This window comes from Narcine bancroftii, chromosome 1, assembly GCF_036971445.1.
Source record: "Narcine bancroftii isolate sNarBan1 chromosome 1, sNarBan1.hap1, whole genome shotgun sequence".
NCBI lineage: Eukaryota > Metazoa > Chordata > Chondrichthyes > Torpediniformes > Narcinidae > Narcine > Narcine bancroftii.
The window spans coordinates 17,400,804-17,419,216 of record NC_091469.1 but is presented as its reverse complement, the minus strand read 5'-3'; the positions used below and the strand labels follow the sequence as shown (position 1 = coordinate 17,419,216).

At 41.9% G+C, this 18,413-nt stretch overlaps 1 long non-coding RNA gene across 1 annotated transcript in view; it reads right to left on the bottom strand.

Annotated features, from left to right (window-relative positions):
* Positions 1–330: 330 nt before the first annotated feature.
* The window catches only part of LOC138763595 (uncharacterized), a 62,410-nt gene continuing 44,327 nt past the window's right edge, over positions 331–18,413 (bottom strand). The window contains exon 3 of the long non-coding RNA XR_011357682.1: positions 331–536. This is a non-coding gene — a long non-coding RNA (uncharacterized lncRNA). The remainder of the gene's footprint in view (positions 537–18,413) is intronic.

Genomic DNA, 18,413 nt, shown 5'->3' with positions numbered 1-18,413 from the left:
TACATGAAATTGCTTTTGCCTGCTCTAAGGCAGACAGATTCTCCTTTGGCAGAAATTGCCTGAACCGCCTCTTACAGACCGAAAGAGAAGCAAAAGAGAGTCCTCCAAGAGTCATCGAGTTCCCATAGATATGCCTCCAGTGCTTCCACAGCCTCCACAATCCAAACTATTGGGAACCCAAGCTCCAGATCCAAATCTCTGACATGGTCAGGAACCCTTCAGTGCCTTCAGCACCCCCTTACATCCTAGTTCTGATACCTTTTACCCTTTCAGCCAGTTTCGAGACAGTGTCCAGCAGCCTGCAGCCTGGCGTGAGTTTCTCACCTCAATTGTCAGCTGTCTGCTGCATGCATTGGCCTTTCAGCTGCAGACACCCTCCCTCGTCCGCTGCCATGGTCACCGTTCTATGGATGGATGAGGAGAAAGAAACTAAGCAGGAGGAAATCACCTGAAATTGGAGAATTCAATGTTGATGCACTTAGGTTGTAGATGATCCAGGTGGGGTGCTGGTCTTCAAATTTCTGTTTTTCCTCACCCTGGAATGGGAGGAGGGCACAGTCAAATGGGTCAATGTGGGAAGGGGCAGGGCAATTAAAGCAGCTTCCAAATAAGACTTCCAGCTGCGGACAATTTTTCATAAATTATGATACATGGAGTGACTGGAGCCTTGATGTTAACTGGATTACCTTGCAATAGTTTCCTCTTTGACTTTACCCAGATCTGTTGTCCTAATTGCCTCTGCAGTCTCTTTCACCCCTTCAGTAATAGAACTTCCCTCCTCCAGTACCGGCCTCCATGACCCTGTGAGCCCACTTGAGCAATGCCACAGTTCATTTTTTTTCTCTTATGGTTATCAAGTACATTCTACCCAATCAATGGGCTGGAGTAAGCAGACATATTTTAAACCAGAAGAGCCTTTCTGTACTTCTTTAGCTCACAATGACACCTCATGTCTTAATAATTTTCTAAACTTTTCAAGGATTTTGGAATTCACAAATTGCAAGATTATAAAGCTAATGGGTTCAGAGACACATCAGAAGAAATTCCATTTATTTGCACCCATATAGGTTAGAATGTCTATCCACTGGAAATGGATAATCTTTCACTAAATGATCTTACATGCTTGCCAATGTCTCCATTAAAAGCTTAGCAGAACGAAATAAACAATTGTAGAAAAGGGTCAGCAAAAAAGCAAAAAAAAAAGCATAAGTATGAGCATGGCCCATCAAACAAGAAGTCATTTTAAAAGATCATGACTGATATGGCTGTGGACTCAGCTCTACCTAATTGTCTTTTCCCCATAACCCTTAATTTCTTTACTATTCAGTAATCTAACTGTGCATTAAATTCATTTAATGAGGCAGATTCTAATGCTTCCTTGGGCATAAAATTCCACAGATTCACAACTCTCTGGGAAAAGCATTTTCTCCTCATGGTTGTCCAAAATTTACTCAGCTAAATCTTATGATCCCTTCTTCCTGTATCACATGCCAGTGAAAATATCTTCCCTGCTCCCCTCGTATCTATTCTTTTCATAATTTTATGTCTCCATGAGATACAACCTCATCCTTTTAAACTCCAATTAGTAAAGTTCTTGGCTCCTTAATCCTTCCTCATAAACAAACCTCCTCATCACTGGAATCAACCTAACAAACCTACTCTGCTCCACCTCCAAAGACAGTATGGAAACTAGAACTGCACGCAAACATAGGTTAATAAATCCCAAGAGCCTAACAAGGTAGTCTCTTGCACCATGAGGGACACTAGAGTAGAAATTGCAGGGGTCCTAGCAGTTATATTTAACATGTGAGGTGCTGGAGTTATAGTTAACATGGGTGAAGTGCTGGAGGATTGGAGAGTAGCTCATGTTATTCCATTGGTTAAAAATATCTATAAAAGTAACCTGTCAATTATAGGCCAATGAACCCGATATCAGTATTGGGTAAGTTATTGAAACGTGTTCTAAGAGATTGGATATGTAAGTATTTGGATAGACAGGGACTGATTATAGATAGCTAACATGGCTTTGTGCATAGTAGGTGATGTTTAACCAATCTTATAGAATTTACAAGGCGGTTACCAAAGGCTGTGGATGTTGTCCACAAGGATTTTAATGAGGTGGATGACAAGGTCCCACATAGGAGGTTAGTCAGGTAGGTTCAGTCACTTCATAATCATGGTGAAGTAGTAAATTGGATAAAATATTGGTTTCATGGGAGAAGCCAGAGAGTGGATGATTTCCTCTCTTATTGAAGGCCTGTGACCAGTGATGCTTCTCTGGAGAGTAGAAGATTGAGGGGGAGATTTGATGGAGGTGTTCAAGATTTTAAAAGGGACAGAGAGAGTCAACGTGGATAGGCTTTTTCAATTATGAGTGGGGGATATTCAAACCAGAGGCCATAGTTTGAGATTGCAGGGGGAAAATTATAAGGGGAACATGAGGGGAAATTTCTTCACGCATGGGATGTGGAATAAGCTTCCGGCAGATGTGGTTGAAGCAAGGACGTTATTTACATTTAAGGAAAGACTGTATAACTACATGGAGGGGAGAGGATTGGAGGGGTATGGACCAGGTGCTGGTCAATGGGACTCGGAGGGTGGGGATTTGTTCTGGCATGGACTAGTAGGGCCAAACTGGCCTGTTCTGTGCTGTATATGGTTATATGATTATAAGTATCAGTGCTGGGTCCACTGTTGTTTGTCATTTATATCAATAATTATGTGATAAATTGGATCAGCAAGTTTACAGAAGACACAAAGGTTGGAGGGAGAGTAGACAATATGAACTTTCAAACCTTGAAGAGGGATTTGTACCAACTGGAAAAATGATCTGAGAAATCACAGATGGAATTTAATGCAGTTTAATGAGAGGTGCTGAAGCTTTGAAGGGCAAACCAAAGTAGGACATTCACTGTAAAAAGGAAAGCACTGAGGAATGCAGTAGAACAGAGGAATCTAGGAATACAAATACATAATTCCCTGAAAGTGGTGTCACAGATACAGAGGGTCATAAATAGACCTTTTGACATGTTGGCCTTAAATCAAAGTATTGAGCATAGTAGTTGGGATGTTATGCTAAATTTGTATAAGAGATTGGTGAGACAAAATTGGTAGTGTGGGTGCATTTTTTGGACACCTCACTACTGGAAAGATATTAATAAGATTCAAAGCATCTAGAGGAGATTTATAAGGATATTGCTAGGACTTGAGGAACTGAGTTACAGGGAAAGATTAGATTTTAAATTTCGGATTTATTGTCAGAGTACATACATGACATCACATACAACCCTGAGATTCCATTTTTTCCTGCAGACATGGCAGAAATACCACTAAATGGTAGAGCAAAAAAAAACTTTACTCAGCATAAACATGTAAACAATTAAAAGAATTGTAAACAGATAAAACATGTAAACAAACTGTCTGCAATACAGAGAACAAAAGAAAATCAATAAAATATACAAGTAAGAATCTTTAAATGAGTCTCTGATTGAGTTTGTGGTTGAGGAACCTGATGGTGGAGGGTAGCAGCTGTTCTTGAACCTGGTGGTGTGAGTCTTGTGGCACCAAAACCTCTTTCCTGATGGCATCCGTGAGAACAGAGCATGTGCTGGGTGGTGTGGGTGTTTGATGATTGCTGCTGCCCTCCGATGGTAGTGTTCCCTGAAGATGTACAAAATAGCGGGGAGTATTTTATCTGTGATGTCCGAAGTTGTGTCCAGTACCTTTTGGAAGGCTTTATGCTCAGGTATGGTGTCCCCATACCAGACTGTGAAGCAGTTTGTCAGCACACTTTCCACCACACCTCTGGAGAAATTTGCCAGGGTGTCATACCAAATATCTGCAAACTCCTGAGGAAGTAGGTTAGGACATTATTCCCTGGAGTGCAGAAGAATGATGGAAGATTTGATAGAGGTATTCAAAATTATGATGAGTATTGATAGAGTAAATACAAACAGACTTTTTTTTCCATTGACGTCAGAAAGATAAAAACCAATAGACATGGATTAAGGTTGAAAGGAAAAAAAAATAAAGGTAACTTTAGGATAAACTCATGCAGAGACTGGTGGGATCATAGAATAAGTTACCAGCTGAACTGGTAAAAGCAGGCTTAATTTTGACATATAAGCAAAATTTGTACTGGTACATGGATGAGAGAAGTATGAAGTGATATGGCCTTGATTGCAGTTCAGTGAGAATAGGCATAATAATAATAATTCAGCACAGTCCAGAAGGGCCAAAGGGCCTGTTTCTGAGATGCAGCTCTCTATGGTTCTACTTTTCGACTTTAGATGTGGCCTCACCAGTACCCTGTACAATTGAAGAAGCATCTCCCTGCTCTTAGACTCAATCTTTCCAGCAATGAAGGCCACCATCCATTAGCTTCTTAATGATCTGCTGCACCTGCAAAATAACTCTTGGTGATTCATGCACAAGCACTCCTAGGCTCCTCTGCACAACAGTATTCTGCAAGTTTTAGCCATTTAAATAATTCTCAGATTTATTATTTTTCCTTCCAAAGAGGAAGAACTTACATTTATCAAAGTGGTACTCCATCCGCAAGACTCTTGCCCACTCACTTAACCTATTAATGTCTCTCTGTTGACTCTGTATCTTTTGGACAATTTGCTTTTCACTCAATGTTGTATCATCAGCATAATTAGATACACTGCCCTTGGATCCCTCGATGAAATCAGTGACGTACATTGTGAACTATTTTTGACCCAACACCAATCTCTGCAGCACACCACTAATCACTGAATAAATTTTTTAAAATCCTTGTTCCAAAGAGACGTCCTTTAATTCTGAGGCTGTGTCCTCTGATCCGAGACTCTCCCATAACTGGAAGCATCTTCTTCACATCCACTTTATCCAGACTTTTCAAAATATGGCAGGTAAATAAAAAGTTTGTAGATAAATGGCTTGAACTACTTATTATTTCTGCTTCCCAAAATGCTACATGACCAGCATTGTACTTCCAGCATTTTCCTAAAGTTGCATTCAACTTTTATTAGTGAGCACACAATTTCTGCCTCACAATGCTAGTTGGATTGACTGACAAGATAGAAACGTGCAGTGTAAATGTGATAGTCCACGACGTCAAAAACAGAAAAATACACACAGAACTATAGAGCATACAAAACATAGAGCATATATTAAGTTACACTAGTGGGAATGAGAGATATTGATGTCAGGTAGACAATGTCACCCTCGTCAATATCAAACCTCATTCAAAGATCACAGAGAAACAGTGCAGTATTTAAGGCATTTTCTGGCACACAATTCTATGAATTAATTGTTACAAGTACTGGTTTAACATCTGGCATTGCCTTTTCTTAAGTCAAGGTTAAGAAAGGTTAAGGTTGACATCAATCTTATGTACAAGTCATAATGAAGATAAATAATTTCTTACATATGAAATAAGCAAAAGTCTGGAAGGAGCAGTTCCAATACACTCTAATATCCATGTTCTGTATATCCGAGGGTTTAGTCTTTAATTAGCACATGTAAATGATCAGTCTCACAATAATATTCAGCCATCAACATTCACAAAGGGAAGGGAAATTTCTAGGCTGAGGTAGAATGGGAATGAAACTCTGTTGACACTTTTGAATTAATGTGCGTGCCCTAGACCCATTGACGAGTCAAATCATGGCTGATGGCTGTAAGGCTTAATCAGCTGTATTATCGCGGGAAACTATTCATGAATGGGCTCGCTCATTGACAGCTCTCGACTCGATTGACAGAACCATTAGTGCCTTTGAAAGCTTCAGCTTATGAAATGGGTTTGGATGATGGGTTTGAATTATCAGTTTAATCGGTGATCCAGCCTGTCTGGAGGAAGCAGGGAGCTCCTCATTAAACATACACATAGGTTTTTTTTCCCTAACACCAGTTTTTTTAAGGCAAGGAAATAAAGACAAAATCATTGGTGCTTTTTTCTTAAAAATTGCCATTTTTGTATGGCTCAAAGTGGAATCTTTACATAAACATTGCAAGTCTAATTGAAAGAAGTGCAGAATGAGGACAAAGTGATTTTTTTACCTGCTCAACTCTTCTCTTTTCCGATGGACAATATGTAATGGCCATGTTCATCTCATTGCTGTTGATGAATTTGATACAATATTCAAATCCAGAATGAAGGCACAATGGAAATTGATAGGAACTTAAAGAGGATTCTTAAATATGGATTGATAATTGGACAATTGTTAAATGATTGGTACCTAAATAGTGGAGTGAATGTCTGTTTGGAAAGGTTTCTTTGCCATATTTTTAGATTTCTTACTGAACCTCATACTTGGAAAAAATGTTGCCTATGTACTGAATAGACATCTTTGTGGACTTCTCATAAACATACTTTCTCTCTGCACATTGGTAAACTTGAACTGAACTCTTTTTGTCCTGTTTTATATTATGACAATGTAAAAGATGAGAAAAAAAATCAAATGATTCAATAGGAATAAATAATCACCCTGAAATCACAAAAAAAAACTACTCAATGATGGGATCGACACCAAAACAAATTCCTAATTTTCAAAATTAGTGTTGTATGTTATATTGTTATTTTTCCAATGCAAGTGTTGTAGTTTGGATTTGGGCAACATTGAAAGAATAAAGGATCAGAGTCAACACTTGCCTCTCAACATAAATTGCTGACAAACCAGCCTTGCTCTTTGTCAGATATATTCTTAGATGCAAAGAGCTGGTAACCAGGACACCTGATTCTGCTCAGAGGTTTGAGGCCCAGAGGGCCATCCATCAACAAGTTCATTGCTCTGTTTATCATCAATACCCCTCCCTGGTTGAGAAGCACAGTGTCTATCCATCTGCATGACCATCCACCATCCAGGACTCCCTGCACTGCTTGCCATAAGCTCCAGTTACATGACAATGGCATTGGATGATGGTGATAAAGTGATCAATTGTTTCCTTCAGAGGTATTCCTGCGTTTTTCAAAATATGTTTATTGTGCACTTTAGCATAAGATCCTTCACATAAAACAGATAATTCTATGTGTAGATGAACTCTGATATTTCAGGTTTCCAGCATATGCAACATTTTACTTTGATATTAAAATGATAGGAGGTCAGTTGAAAAATCCTTGAGAGAGGCAACCCTGCATTATGGAGGGTTCACATTCCTAGAAAACTGTCTGCATCATGCTTTTCCAGAACATAAATCAATATTTCCAATCGAATCCAATGTTATAAATGGAAATATGTTCCCTTGAGACTTTTTTTTCTCAACTGTGATGTTGGATACCATAGCTGGTTGTTAATGCAAGGGAGTCACTGAAGAAATTGCCTTGTCAGTTGCTCGTCTCCAATGTAGCCAGAAGCTGCATTTGGAGACAGAAGACTGCAGATGCTATAGCAACTTGCAATTAAACTTGTTGCCCTGTTTCATACAGCCTGAAAATAAATAATATGGAAAATGCCAGAAAAAAAACTTTCTACACTGTGAAACGAACCTATCTCACGAACATGTTGGGAAAAATTAAACATACATTTTTTTTCTTTCTTTTACAATTCATGTTCACCTATTTATTTTTAGTTAAAGTTTGTTTGTTTGTTTGTTTATTTATTTTACCTCAAATTTGAAGAGTGAATTTAATTCAAAATTTCATTTTTTTTGGGTGATGATTTGTGAAATACCCAATGCAAAGGAGATTTTTATAACTCAAAAGTGTGTAACTGACAGGTCACCCATTTTAAATTTCTGAACAAAGAGTGCCACAGAAAACAGTGAATAAAATTAACCAAATGAGCTTCCTTGATCATTTTTACATTCCAATATTACTGGCTGAAGACACAGAGGCTGATGGAAAACATATAGTGTGCTAACTGGCATAATGCTGGAAGAGATATCAGAATTGGTGTTTATCAATGTCTCATTCAATATGCACTAATCTAAGAAGTAGTGTATCTCTTTTAAACAAGATTGATACTCCAATTGCTTCAAGACCAAGATACAGTAGGTACAGCACCAGGGGAGATTCTAGAAGCTATCCTTCACTAATCTCCTAACATAAAATGATGTCACACTGGCTGTGCAATCAAATCCCAGCACAAGGTTTAATACTGATGTACTTGAAAAAAACTTTGCAATTTCATGAAAAATCACTCAAAAATAATAGCTTGCCTCAAGCAAATGATATAAAGTTCCTCAACATAACACAAGGTTTATAAAGTAACTTGGCTTCAGGCTTCAGACTTCAGACTCTTAGATATAGTTTTATTTGGAAGAGAAGCTGAATACATTTTTCTGGATGTTGTTAACAAATAGTTGTGTTAATTTAAATAGTTTACACGTTATTAAATGAGGCTTTGAAAAATTTGGACCGAGTTAGAATATAGAAGCTATGAAGCAATAAAACAAATGGCAGCATTCCAACCAAATCTTTAAAAAAACACTAAATGCTGGAGGAACTCAGCAGATCAGGCAGAATTCACAGAAAGCAGTTGATAGTCAATCTGAAATAATGAGCATCTATTTTCTTGCTTGGTTGCTGCCCTAATCAATTGAGTTTCACCAGCATTTTATGGGTTGCTCCAGTTCTCTAGCAAATGCAGTCTCCCTTGTTTTTTTCAAGTTTTCATTAATTTTGTTCAAAAACTCGCCTCTTGAAATTTCAATTTGTTTAAGTTGTCAAATGTATTTGTTGAGAAAGATTTTTTTTAAATGGGATGAGTGTCAGATCAGTATTAAAGAGTGCTTCATGGTCAGCGCTGAGTTGGTGGTAGACATACGTATGACTCAATTACCTTAAATAATGTTTGAAATAGTATACAACGTGACACTTGAACTGAAATTTGTTAAGACTAAGATATCAAATTTCAGATTTATTGTCAGAGTACGCACATGACATCACATACAACCCTGAGATTCTTTTTTCTGAGTACGTGGCAGGATTACCACTAATTGGTAGTGCAAAAAAATAAACTATAGTGTGTAAACATGTAAACAATTAAAAGAACTGTAAACAGATAACAAATATAAACAAACTGACTGTGCAATACAGAGAACAAAAAGAACAATGAAGATAAATTGCACAAGAGTCCTTAAATGAGTCTCTGATTGAGTATATGGTTGAGGAGTCTGATGGTGGAGGGGTAGCAGCTGTTCCTGAACTTGGTGGTGTGAGTCTTGTGGCAACTATACCTCTTTCCTGATGGCAGCAGTGAGAACAGAGCATGTGTTAGGTGGTATGCGTCTTTGATGATTGCTGCTGCCCTCCAATGGCAGGATTCCCTGTAGATGTACTTAATAGTGGGGACAGTTTTACTTGTGATGTCCTGGCTGTGCCCACTACCGTCTGGAGGGCTTTACACTCAGGGGTATTGGCCTTCCCTGTGTTGTAGCCAGTCAGTACACTTTCCATGACACCTCTGTAGAAATACGCCAGGGTTTCTGGTTGTGGTGACTGTCTCCCAAGCTGCCTGTCTCCCCTCTGGTGAGCCTTGCCGTACTAACATTGGCTGTGCATTATCTCTACTGTTAAGGACACTCCCCTTGGATGTAACTGTATATGCATCTATGTCTTTCATTATTGTTCCATGAGTTTCTGCTAATAAAAGCCATGATTATTGTTTGATCACATCGTCTTTATCTACTTCATCAACTGGCACTTCACTGGTGTCATACCAAACCTCCAAAAACTCCTGAGGTGCTGACGTGCTTTCTTCATGATGCCATTGGTGTGTTGGGTCCAAAAAAGATCTTGATGACCAAGAATCAAAATTTGCTAAGCAAAAAGCCTAACGTGTTGACACAAACTATTTAATTGTTGCTTGGCATGTACAGGAAAGAACTGGCCACAATAAATGTGCTTGGCAAATTATGCTGAATGTTAATATTGAAGCTTTGTTTTTATTGCAATCAGCCAACCAAGTGTACCTTTATCAAACTATAATAGGCATCCACATTTTTGTTGCAAATCATGAAATTAATAAAATATGTCATTCCCTGACATTCATCACCTCACTTCTGCAGCAACAGATCTGAACAATTGTACCCTCATTTCCATTCCTGTCAGCATTATCCATTGAAACTTTACCTCCTGTCACTCGAAGCATGCCCCAGATATGACCCGTAACTCTGATCACTTCAGCCACTGGGACAAATTGAAACCTTGAATATTTATGGTGAACATCTGAATTAACAACTCAAAATCATTTCTGGAAGGACAAGCTAAAACACTAATGGATCATTCACTTTCTTGCTTTGTGATGAAAGTAATTCATATTCAACACTGACTTCATATTACCTTTCATTTCTAAACTATTAGATGGAGAACTTGTCTTAGTAATGATAACAATTAAAATAGTGATTGTTGTATAAACCTTTTTTTGTCAGATGAAAGTTATTTGGGGAATGTCTTGATGAAAGGTTCCAACCCAAAACATCTTCCAGTTTTTTTTCTCACGCACTGATGCTGATCAACCTGCTGAGTTCATTCATTGATCGTTCTTGATCTTGATGAAAGGTTACAAATCAAAGTATTGACAATTCTTTGTGTCCTCCTGATGTTGCTTGACCTGCTGAGTTTGCCAGCAAGAATGCTGTACCTGAGGGACAAGAGGAAATGCAGCGTATTCAGTTGCTCAGAGACATGTCTCATCCCAACTCCGCAGAATCAGAACTTCATCCCAATGGTTTCTCCCTGCATTGCATTGACCAGGTATGTCTTCAAGTTAAAGACATTATCTCTTCATGGTGCTCAGATCATGGGTGCTGAAGTGCCAACTCTTTCTCAAACAGAGAAAGATCACTTCCATGGTCCAGACCACAGTTTACATCCCCCATAGCCACAGACAGATATTAAACTGGAACTTGGGGATGGCCCACGTGTGGAGACACAGACCAGCCCGCAAAATGACCGACAAAAGCAGCAATCACGCAGATCTAGTGGGGTGATGCTGGCCGTCACCCCGGGTGACCTCCCACATGGCGGGATGATGGGGAACTCAGCCGGGAACACCGGCCTATCCAAGGCCGGTGCTCCAATGACGCAGAGCCCTGACATCAGCGCCAGGGGTCCATATAAGCCCAATGACCAGAGCAATAAATCAGTCTAATTTTTCAATGCGTTGGTGTGCGTGTCATTTTTCTCCACACTCACGTAGCATATACGCTACATTGATGACTCTGACAGGTCCAAGATGATGAACCAGGCAGAATCAGCGACCATCCATATGGTCTCTCAGGTTCCCAACGTTATGGGTGTCAAAGCCACATATATGATTCGAGCAGGCTGAGGCTCAGTTCTAGCTTCACCACATTACCACTGAAGACACCTGCTACTTCTACGTCATGAGCGCCCTCAGTCAGGACACAGCAGCAAGGGTTGTAGATTTCCTATGGCAGCCTCTGGATCAAGGCAAATACGTGGCCCTCAAAGAGCTACTAATCCGAATTTTTGGGCTTTCTCAGCGCGAGCATGCTGCCTGATTGCTGCATATGGATGGATTGGAGGACAGTGCCCCATCCACCCTAATGAACAAGATGCTCGCTCTAACTGAGGGCCATAAACCTTGCCTGCTCTTTGAGCAGATCTTTCTGGAGCAGCTACCCAAGGATATTCAGCTCTTGCTCACAGATTGAGCACTTCAGTGGCCCTAGGAGGGTTGCAGCTCAAGCAGACATGCTCTGAAGAGCGATGCAGAATACCAGCACTGTCATAGACCATATCAGCAAGCCCCATGAACAACCCCTGGCAAGGCCAAGGCCAGCAAAGAGGCAAGTGAACACCCTGGCACAGCTATGCTTCTACCATCAGTGATGGGGTGCAGAGGCCCATTGATGCCACCCACCCTGTGAGTTTTTGGGAAATGCCCTGGCCAACCATCGTTGAACCGGTTGCCCCACATGATACCCTCCTCTACATCTGGGGATATTGGGCAGGAGTTTCCTGGTCGACACAAACACCAATATAAGCATCCTACCCCCGCAGGCCTCTACACCCGCTATGGGAAACAGGGCCCAATACTGATGGCTGTCAACAGGTCCTGCATTCGAACATTCGGGACCCACACCATCCCCCTTTGTTTACATGGACCTTCACCCTTGCCACAATGGTGCAATTGCTCCTGGGGGCTGACTTCCTTTAGGTCCACTGGAAGGACAGTGCTTGGTGCACACCAAAACATTTTAGACTCTGCTTCTGGATGAAACCAAGCTACCTGCCCCCCATCTGGACTCTGTAACACTCTTGGACAATGAATTTGCCAACATCCTGGTGGAGTTTCCCTCAATAGTGGCACCAATAGTTCTCTGCAACTGAGCCAAAGCATGGGGTAAGGAACCACATACTGACTAAGGGCCTCCTGCTCTATGCCAGGGCATCATAACTCCCTCCCAGAAAACTCAGCCTGGTGAAGGAGGAGTTTAAAAAAATGGAAGAGCTTGGGATAGTGTGGCACTCTGACAATCCCTGGGCCTCTCCCCTCCACATGGTGCCCAAATCAACAGGTGGCTGGAGACCATGCAGTAACTATGGCTACCACACCTGAGAGATATCCTGTGCACCACTTCCAAGACTTTGACGCCAACCTGCACAGGGTACAGGTATTCTTCAAGATGGACCTCATTCAGAGGTACCACCAAATCCCAGTTCACCCCCAGGACATTCCCATGACTGCAATCATAATCCCCTTTGGTTTGTTTGAATTTCTCCGCATGCTCTTTGATCTAAAGAACGTGGCACAAACTTTTCAGTGGCTGATGGACACAGTGGGCTGGGACCTCCCATTTGCGTTCATTTATTTGGACGATATCTTCATCGCCAACCAGAACTGTAAGGACTACACAATGCACTTGAGACAACTGTGCACCCATTTGAATGAGTTCGGGCTGACCATCAACTCCACAAAATGCCAGTTCGGTTTGGGTATCATCGATTACCTGGGGCACCACATTAACAGGCATGGGGCTACACCATTCCCTGAGAAGGTCGAGGTGGTCCGGCACTTTGCTAAACCACGCACAGTAAAAGGGCTGCAGGAATTCGCCGGTATGATAAACTTTTACCGCAGGTTCATATCGGCAGTGGCACATTATCATGTCCCCCTCTTTGCACTGATGACAGGCAAGGCATGATGACTCTTCCAGGGCATTCCAGAATGCTCAAGATGTGCTGGCCAATGCCACCCTCCTGGTACAGCCCAGACTTAAGGCAGTTACCACTATAACTGCCGATGCCTCCAGCATAGCGGTAGCGGGCACGCTAGAACAACTCATCGAGGGCTAGTAGCAACCCCTGGCCTTCTTCAGAAGGGACCTCTGCCCCCCAGAACTCAAATACAATGCATTCAACCAAGAGCTGTTAACACTGTACCTGGTAGTAAGACATTTACTCTACTTTTTGGAAGGCTGGCAATTCAGGAAGTTCACTGATAAAAAAAGCCACTGACTTTCGCCTTTCATACGATTTCGGACCTGTGGTCAGCCCAACAATAAAGACACTGGTCTTACATATCTGAGTTTACCACAGACATTCTTCATATCGCGAGGAAAAATAATGTGGTAGCTGATGCCTTGTTAAGCCTTGCGATCAAGTCAATACATGCCCTGTCCCAAGGGACTGATTACATGGCCCTCACAAAAGTGCAGCAGCAGGACCCTGAGTTCAGGAACAGCTGTCTCTGGTCTCAGAGAGGAGGATGTCCCATTAGTCCAGGTAACCTGACACTGATGTGCACCAGGTTTTCGAAGCCATCCACAAACTTCACCACGGTCAAGAAGGTGGCCAACAGGTTTATCTGGCATGGCTTCCTTAAACAGGTCAGCCCATGTGCCAAGACCTGCATGAACTGTTAGTCCTCCAAAGTGCAGGTTCACATGAGAGCGCACACACAGACCTTTGAACCAGGACGGCACAGGTTAATCCACATACATATTGACTAAGCAGGGCCGTTACCAGTTTCTCATGGAGTGATATACCTCTTGTCCATAGTTAATCACTCCTCAAGGTATCTGGAGGCGGTTCTGCTAGCTGATACCACCACAGAAACCTGCACCAGAGCACTCATTGATACATAGGCTTCCTAGTATGTGGTCCCAGAACACCTCACCATGGTCAGAGGGGCACAATTCATCTTCAGGCTTTGGGTAGTGCTGGCTAACTTTCTGCGGTTGCAGCACCATCACATCATGGCGTACCATCCTCAGGCCTATGGGTTGGTGGGTGGAGTGCTTTCTCAGGCACCTGAAGGCAGTTTTGATGGCCCAGCTCAAGGGTCCCAACTGGATGGACGAACTGCCTTGGGTCTTGTTGGGAATTTGTACCGTGCCAAAGGAGGACTTCAATGCCTTGGCAGCAGAGATGATCCACAGTGTGCCTTTAATCAACCCCAAAGAGTTTCTGGCCCCCAATAAATGCCCAGAAGACCCTGCAGTGACCCTCAAGAACTTGCAGTGTAAACTCGTTTCCTTAGTCCTATGGCAATCCCCACCACAAAGCCAGCCCAAGCATAGCATCCTGAAGGTCCTAAGGATTTGTCAGTACATGTTTGTGAGAAGGGGCACACAATGACCACCCTTACAATGACCCTATGAGGTGCCCTACAAGGCCATTAGCAACAATAGTTCCACCTTTGTCCTCAACAACAGTTATAAGAAGGAGATTTTTTTTTTGTCCTGAAACTGGCATATTTGGACTGTAATGAACCGATCTCCACTCCACTCCTGCGACACAGGGGTAGGCCACCTAAGGCTACAGACAATGGCCTGGTCACTGGTTCTGGGGTTGAGGGGTTGAGTAGTGGCCTCCACGCGGAGACGCGGACCGGCCAGCAAAATGGCCAATTAACACGTCAACTGCATGGACCTGGGGGTGACACCAGCTGTTGTCCCAGATGATCTCCCACATAGTGGTAAGATGGGGAGCTCTAGTGGGAAAGCCGGCCAATCCGAGGCCGGAACTCTGATGACGCAGGGCCCTGATGTCACCGCTAGGGGCCCATATAAGTGTGATGGGAAGAGCAATAAATCAGTCTCATTTTCCAAGGCTTTGGCATGCATGTCGTTCTTCTCTATACTCGAGTAACACGCATAGTACAGCCCCATGATCAACAAACATGCAGTGCATTCTGATGCGTTCCCTTTCATAGCTGGGGATTTCAAAGTTGAAAGTTTAAAGTTCAAATTTATTGTCAGAATACATCCATGACATCATATACAACCCCGAGATTCTTTATCTGCCGGCCAGGGAGAATTTCTAATTATCGGTAACTTGTATTTAAAGAAATAAAGAACTGCAAACAAACTGCACAAATGCAGATGTGTAAACATACAGTAATAAATAATTAGCAAAATATGAATCCCTAAATGAATTTCGAATGAGTCTATTGTCCAGGATTCCAATAGTTGATGGGTACCAACTATTTCTGAACCTCATGGTACAAATTCTGTGGCAACTGTATCCCATTCCTGATGACAACAGTTAGAACAGAACATGTCCTGGGTGGTGTGGATCCTTGTTAATCGGTGCTCTCTGTGATAACAATGTTCCAGGTAGATAGTGGGGAGAGCCTTAAACCTTAAGCAAAATGCTCCCAAAGTACCAGCAGCACATCTCCTGCAACTTTAGGGGATTGGACTGTCTCGACCACTGCTACATCAACTACCAAGGATGCCTACCACTCCATTCCACACCCGGTCTTTGGAAAGCTGGACCACCTAGCTCTGTCACTCCTTCCTGCACACAGTCAGAAACTGAAGAACACATAACCAGCAGTGAGCACTGAACAGAGATGGTCTGGAGAGACAGTAGAATGGCTTTGTGACTAGCTAGAGTCAATGGACTGTGCCATGTTCAAGGATTCAGCTGACCACCAGAAAAGGAAAACTGAGTGGTACGATGGAATTATACGACATCAAATTCAGAGAAGGCAATGGTTCTTTCAGCCCTGTTAAACTTGCAAATAATTTTTCTTTGCTGACATCGAGGGTCTTGTGTCTAAATTGAGAGAGTTACCTCATAGACGAGTCAACCAACAGGAACTCAGCAGGTTGAGCAGCATTTGTCGGTGGTGGAAAGGAATTTTCAACATTTCAGATTAAGATCCTGAATCAGGAGTGAGACCGTAGAGGGCAGATTCTGAAATGCAATTCTTCAGTTCTAATTGGTGTTTGGTCCCAAAGTCTTTGATGCTGTTTGACCTGCTGAGTTCCTCCAGCAGATTGTATCCTGTTCCAGATCAAGCAAAAATAAAATGTTGGCAGCACTGGAGCTACTGTAATGGCAGCACTGCCTCTGGTGAGGACCTGGGAGAGTGGCGAGCAGAGACCCAGTGCAGCTCCACAAGGTACTGCCCTGTCCTAATGGCTGAAGAAAAACCATGTATATCACATTTTTTAATGTATTATTATGTAACAATAAAATAAAAATTTGAAGCCTTGAACTGCCATCTCTTGTGAGAACTGAAAGATGCCCTTTCAGCAACATGACAGACTCTTCCAATGAAGCATTTGTCCTGTTCCACTGACAAACAGACTCACCCATCACAGAGCATTTTAGAAATGAAGGCAGGAGCGATTAGCTCAAAGAATTCACAATATTGATTCTAATCCCCTGAAGTTTCATGGCATTGAATCAAACTTGGATGAGGGAATCTCTCCAGTTCAGCACCAAGCCCCTTTACTCAGGTAATGAATTTGTGCTCCTTCATGTTGAAACAATTGTGGGGGAATTCAATGTCTCTCACCAACACAGATCTGAACTGGCAAAGTTTTGAAAGATAATGGTACCAAATTGAGAATCTGAGTAAATCAACATCAGGAATATATGTATTTGACTTCAATTTAACCAATCGCCCTGTGGCACTTCTGTTGTACTGAATGGGATAGCTACAACCAAACTTGGAAACTCAAATTTGAGCATCTTTGAAGTGCTTTTAACCGCCATCAACAGCTTTCATAATCTGAAACCTCATAGTCTTGCAATGGTTGGCATAGCAGTTAGCGCAACACCTTAGCAGGCTGGCAATTGGGATCTGGATTCAAATCCCACATTGGCTGTAAGGAGCATGTACCTTTCCTTTGTGTCTGCATGGGTTTTCCTTGGGGGGTCCAGTTTTCACCCACTATTTAAAACGTACCGAGGGTGTAGGTTAATTGGGTGTAATGGGGCTGTGGTGACTCATTGGCCCAAATGGCCTGTTTCAGTGCTGTATATCTAAATTTAAATTAAATAACCCTTACTCTAACATTACAATTAACCAGAGTACGACTTCAACTCAGCAAGTGCAAAACTTAATGCCACCAATAGCACTGGACACACCCAACCAATGGTAACTGAGAGAGGTTACAATTCAAGATGACCTGCAAAAACAACATGCAACAGATAGAGCTGGGCATTCCCACTACTCAGCCGATTAGATGAATTTCATGACACACATTCAGGACAACAAATTCTCATACTGATTCCGAAAGCCCTGTAGACCACCTGCATGTAGTTGAGAATACCTATGGTCAATTAAACAGATAACCAGAAGAAAGAAGTTAGAGGAATATTCCAGTTCTGAATCCCAGTGAGCACAACATGTGAGTGCATAAGATGCGGCTGAAGCATTCCCACTCATGTTCATCTAATAGTGATCTCCTCAACTTCCTGCAGAAACCCCCACCAGAAGAGATGATCTAAAGACAATTTGATTCACAAAACATCAAGAAACATCTGAGTACATTGGATACAGTAAAACCCATTGGACCAGATAACAATCAGTATGCAGAACTGAAGAATGGCAATTCAGAGCCAGCTGCACCTCTCAGCAAGCTGTTCAAATGGAGTATCAATGTTGGCAAGGACTTGACAATTTGGAAAATTGCTTTGGTATGTCTTGCCCAGAAAAAGCAAGACAAATCCAATCTGGCTAATGTCAGCCCAATCAATAACCCTCATCACCAACAAACTGGAAAAAGGTGCCATTAACCTTCCTGTCAAGGGGAACTCCCAGTCTAATGAACTGAATAATGATGCAAAGTTTGGGTTTTGCCAGAGCAATTTGGCTCCAGACATTATCACATTTTCGGAAAAATATGCACCAATGAGCTGAATTCCAGAGGAATAATCGGAGTACATAAGGACAGAAGAACATAAGAAATAGGAACAGGAGTAGGCCACCTGGCCTATCAAGCTTGCTCCCTCATTCAATAAGATCATAGCTGATCTGATGATCGGATTGTCTCTGCCTACCTGCCTTTTCTCCATATCCCTTAATTCCCCCTACTTTGTAACAACCTTGTCTTAAGTGTAATTACCAAGGTAGCCTCCAATGCTTCATTGGGCAACAAATTCCATAGATTCACTACCCCCTGGGAAAAGCAGTTTCTCCTTATCTCTGCCCTAAATCGACTATCCGAATCTTGAGACTATGTCTCATAGTTCCAGTCTTTCTGTTATATGTGGATTGTGG